Source organism: Mobula hypostoma, chromosome 5, assembly GCF_963921235.1.
Source record: "Mobula hypostoma chromosome 5, sMobHyp1.1, whole genome shotgun sequence".
In the NCBI taxonomy this organism is placed as follows: Eukaryota; Metazoa; Chordata; class Chondrichthyes; order Myliobatiformes; family Myliobatidae; genus Mobula; species Mobula hypostoma.
This window is the reverse complement of record NC_086101.1, coordinates 111601105-111607104: the sequence shown is the minus strand read 5'-3', so window position 1 is coordinate 111607104 and position 6000 is coordinate 111601105.

The window sequence follows — 6000 nt, the reverse complement described above, 5'->3', positions numbered from 1 at the left end:
GACGCGACCCAACCAGCCAACACACTTTTCATCCCTCTTCCCTCCGGGAGAAGGCTCAGGAGCTTGAAGACTCGTACGGCCAGATTTGGGAACAGCTTCTTTCCAACTGTGATAAGACTGCTGAACAGATCCTAACCCAGATCTGGGCCGTACCCTCCAAATATCCGGACCTGCCTCTCGGTTGTTTTGCACTACCTTACCATTTTTCTATTTTCTAATTATGATTTATAATTTAAATTTTAATATTTACTAATTTTTACTCTTTTAAATATTTTTAATAGTTAATATTTGTAATCCAGGGAGTGGGAATCGCAGAATCAAATAACGCTATGATGATTGTACGTTCTAGTGTCAATTGTTTGGCAGCAATGATGTATAAAGTATAAAGCTTGCATGCACCACTTACACTGGCACCTTGTTCCACACTCTCACCACTCTCTGAGTAAAGAGGTTTCCCCTCATGTTCCCCTTAAACTTTTCACCTTTTACACTTAACCATGACCTCTAGATGTAGTTTCATCCACCCTCAGTGGAAAATGCCTGCTTACATTTAACTATCTATACCCTTCATAATTTTGAATACCTCTATCAAATCTCTCAATGTTCTATGTTCCAAGGAATAAGGTCCTAACCTACTTAATCTTTCCTTATAATGCATGTGCAACATTCTTGTGAATTTTCTCTGCACTCTTTCCACCTTATCAACATCTTTCCTGTGGGTAGGTGACTAGAACTGCAGACAATCCTTTGTGTATTCCTATGTTGTGTGTGAAAATCCTCCACTAATTCCTCCTCCCATTCTATTTGTGTAAGCAGCCCCATTAGAATCCCTGCTGTCATTAGAATTGACATAAAAACATTCATGTCAGGGAGGGGTACCACCCTTATACAAATTATAAAACGCTGTCCCTTTAAAAGAAACTGCCCACTTTTTACTGCTTGAGATGGCTCCCCAAAACTTGCCTCCGAATTACGCAAATGACACTCCTAGAAGATTACTCATAATGCGTTAGATCTGTTGGAGGAGGAACCGTAGGTATTACTGGAGAGAAACAGTACATTGACACCCAGCAGCCACTTTATTAGGGACCTCCTGTACCTAATATAAAGCGGCCACAGACTGTATGTTCATGGGCTTCTGCTGTTGCAGCCCATCCACTTCAAGGTTCAACATGTTGTACATTCAGAGGTGCTCTTCTGCACACCACTGTTGTAACGTTTGATTATTTGAGTTACTGCTGACTTTGTGTCAGATTGGAACAGCCTGGACATTCTCCTCTCCTGGACATTCTCCTCTGACCTCTGTCATTAGCAAAGAGTTTTCACCCACAAAACCGCCACTCACCGAATTTTTTAGAAATTTTTTCACTCCATTCTCTTTAAATTCTAGAGACTGTTGTGTGTGAAAATTCTTGGAAATCAGCAATTTCTGAGATACTCAAACTATCCCATCTAGCAGCAGCAGTCATTTCATGGTCAAAGTCACTTAAGTCACATTTCTTCCCCATTCTGACATTTGGTCTGAACAACAACTGAATCTTCTGACCATGTCTGCATGCTTTGATGCAATGGGTTGCTGCCACATGACTGGCAGATCAGATATTTGCACTAGAAGCAGGTGAACAGCTGTACCTAATAAACTGTCAGTGACAATAAACCTAATTCTGATTTTGGAGCTGCTGGAAGTCGTGGAGATGTTGTGCTGGATGCAGAGGTTGGTGCAGTGATACAGTGAGGACCAGGGTCTCTATCACTGTTCTCTCTGGGGAGGAGGGAAGATGAGAGCAGATGTGTGCAATGAAGGAAAGTTTTCTTTTTTCCACACTCTGTTAGATAGGTACAGGTATGTGCAGAGTTTGGAGTGATCTGGATATTGTGGAGGTAGAAGGGACTCATTGGGTTGGGCATTTAATTACCAGATTTGGATCTCTCCGGCTCAGAGGCTGATGGAAGCAGAGTCTGTGAATGTCGTTAAGGTATTAATGTCATTAGGAAATAAGCAGAGGGTGAGGGGATGATAAGTGATTGCGATGAGGTAGGAATGTGAGGCTGATCATGAGCAGGTCACTCAGATCAGAGCAGACAAGAGGAGCCAAGTGGCCTTTACCTGCTCCTAGTTCGGTGGCTGGTTACACAGATAGGAAAGGAAGGAGCCAACAATTTGTATCTGAGTTTAGACCACCATGACGCTGATCTGTTGGGTATCCTGCAGATTCACCTGCCAAGTTGTGTCAGATTACCTGGAAGTGCTCGGGAAAATGGTCTGCAATGTAGATAATGCTATACTGTGACCATAGAATACAGTCAACATTGTTGAAAGAGGTGTAGGTGAACGTCATGCATTTCTGTCTCACTCTGAAGGGTTGCTTAGGTCTCCTGGAAGGCGGTAAGGGAGGAGGTGAAGGAAACAGATGTTACTTCTCCTACAGTGGCTGGGACAAGTGCTTGGGGATGGGGAAAAACAGTGCAGGGAATCAGGAAGAGACTGTTCCCTACAGTAAACAGAAAGGGAAGTATAGGTGCCGGAAGATGGTGAGGTCACTGCACAGCATCAATAAATGTGCAGCTGATTGTAAACTCCGCCAGCTCCATCATGGTCACTAGCCTCCCCACCATTGAGATAATATCAAAAAGGCAGCATCTATCATGAAGGACCCTTTCACCCAGGACATGCCCTGTTCTCATTGTTACCATCAGAGTGGAGGTACAAGAGCCTGAAGACACACACTCAACATTTTAGGAACAGTTTATTCCCCTCCACCATTGGATTTCTGAATGGACACCTAAGTAAACTAGTCCCCTCTGCCCACAGTTGTCCATACCCCTACATTCTCTGCACATCCATGTGCCCGTCTAAGGGCCCCTAAAATAGCTCATAAATACAACCGTTTGTGCAAACACTGAAAATCTAGAGCAACACATCTCAGCAGGTCGGGCAGCACCTGTGGAGGAAAATAAATAATCAATCAGCTCTATTTTATTTGCCCACACTCCCATTTCCAGCATCTCCCACTCTCTGTGCAAAAAAACTTGTCACACTTCTTTTTTGAACTTGCCTCCTCTCATCTTAAATGCGCGGCTGCTAATACTAGTCGTTTTGACTCCGGGTAAAAGATACCGACTGTCCATTTATGCCCCTCTGCCCATGGAAAGCCAGTTGCCACGGACCTCCAGCCAGTCCCATTGACTACTTCTCACTTATTTTATTGGCAAGCCAGGTCCAAATCCAAACCGGCAAGTCATCCTGGATCACATGCAATCTTCTGATTGTAAGAAGTCATACCTTAGTTTAAACACAAGCCTGATCCAGAATTAGAGTCAGAATCCCACAAATTATATTATGACCTATCAGTTATTACAGATATGACAATCTAAAATAACTGTCTGGAAATAAGGATACAGGATAAACAAGCAAGAACAACTTGATTAATAGATATAGCCATTCAAAACACACATAACTTAGAGAAATCATTAAGTGAAAAACGCCAGAACTATGCTGAATCAAAAGAGGAAATTGAGAGACTTTGGAGCATGAAAAGTTTATTCTTTGTCCCTATAGCAGTATTCCCAACTGGTATCATTCCAAAGTCACTACACAAGATCATTAAACAATGAGGACTACAGAGCAATATTTATGTAAATCTTCAGAAAGCCACAATACTAAACACCACTCGAATAGTCCGTAAGTTCTTAGCAATTGAAAAATGAGCATGCTTGACTATGCCCGTACCTCTGGTTTTACTAGCTTGAGCTGAGAAAAAACAAATAATAATAAAGCAATAAATTCAAACAGTAGAACTATTGTTGAGACATGAACTTTGGACTAGATGAGTGCAGAACACTAAACATAAAGAAAAGTGTAGCAGGATACAATACCACCGATGTTAATATGCAACGTGTAAGGATATCAACAAACAAAGAAAACAGATCATAATGCGATAAAGGGCAAGCTGTCGATAGCAACAAGGAAGCGTTGAACACCTGGCTCAGATTTGGAGAAACTTCTTCCCAGAAACAGAAGAGTTCCTTGTGACAATACAAGACCAGGTGGTTAATACAAAAAAATGATCAAAAATACATAATAAAGGACCAACAAATTCAAGATGATAAAAGCAGAAAATGCCCAGAGAAATCATAAACAATGCAAAATTTCACAGAATCCTGAAGCAGATTAACTCCATTTGATTACTTGCACAGCCACAATCAAGTAGCAAACATCATTCACCAGAATTTTGCCTTAAAATACAAACTCATTAAAAATCATGCCATGCTATAAATACAAGTCTGATCCAGTATTACAGATAGGACAATCCATAATAACCATCCAGATATAATATTACAGGATAAACAAGCAAGAACAACTTAATAGACATAGCCATTCTAAACACACTTATTCAGGAATCAGTAAGTGAAAAACACCAGAAATATGCTGAGTTAAAAGAGAAAATGCTGATTTAGAAGAGGAAATTGAAAGACTATGGAACATGAACAGGGTATACATTATCCCAACAGTAATATCTACAACTGGTATCATCCCAAAGACACTACACAATAGCATTAAACAATTAGGACTACACAACAATATTTATGTAAATCTTCAGAAAGCCACAATACTAAACACCACTGAAATAGTACACAAAGTTCTCAGCAATTGAGGAGTGGGTATGCTTGTCTATACCCGTATCTCAGACTTTATCAGCTTGAGCTGAGAAAAAAAATACTGACAACATGAGTCTTTCCCATCTTCTTTCCGACTGCCATCAGGTTCTTGAACTGACCTGAAAAACTCTAACAGTGCCTTGGACTATACTTCCTTCAACTTAGACTAATGTCGTTATATCTATTTATGTTTATTTTGTTGTGTAGGTTGTATGGCTTCTCAAGGGTGAGTTAGGGATAGGCAATAAATGCCAGTAAACCTCCCCCCCCCCACCCACCTCCCGTGTTTCTAAATCATCAGTCTTCATATTAGGTTTTCAAAATCATGGAGAGGAGGCAGGTAGAAAGAAAGGAAATCTTTCTCTTAATTCGTAGGACATAGGAGCAGAATTAGGCCTTTCAACCCATTGAGTCTGCTCTGCTATTTGATCATGGCTGATTCATTTTCCCTCTCAACCCCGTTTTCTTGCCTTCTTCTCATAATTCAGAAATCAGAGGTGTAAAGGGATTTGGGAATCTTCATGCAGGTTTCCCTGAAAGGTTAACTTGCAGGTTGAGTCATTTGAGGAAGACAAATGCAATGTTAGCATTCATTTCGAGAGGACTAGGGTACAAAAGTAAGCATGCAATGCTGAGGCTTTATAAGGCATTGGTCAGACCTCACTTGAGCTGTTGCGGGCAGTTTTGGGCCCCTTATCTAAGAAAGAATGTGCTGGCATTAGAGAGGGTCCAGAGGAGGTTTGCAAGAATGATTCTGGGAATGAAAAGGCTAATGTATGAGGAGTGGTTGATTGCTTTGGGCCTGTACTCGCTGGAGGGGGGATCTCATTGAAATCTATTGGATATTGAAAAGCTTAGATAGAATGGGCATGGAGAGGGTACTTCCTATAGTGGAGGAGGCTAGGATCAAATGGCACAGCCTCAGAATTCAAGGATACCCCTTTGAACAGAAATGAGGAGGAATTTCTTAAGCTGGAGGATGGTGAACCTGTTCAATTCTTTACTGCGGATGGCTGTGGAGGCCAAGTCATTTGATATATTTAAAATGGAGGTCAACTGGTTCTTGATTAGTCAGGGGAGAAGGCCGGAGAATGAGAGGGATAATAAATCAGCCATGATGGAACGGCAGAGTAGACTTGATGACTAAATGGCTTAATTCTGCTCTTATGTCTTATGGTTTTATAGAGATGCAGTGGAAGACTTGTCTTGCACATTGTTTGTACAATCAGATTATTACGCAGTGCATTGAGATAGAACAAGGTGAAATAAAACAGAACGTATAACAAAGTGCAAGAACAACAGAGAAACAGTGCCGCTAAACAGTAAGACACAAGATCATAA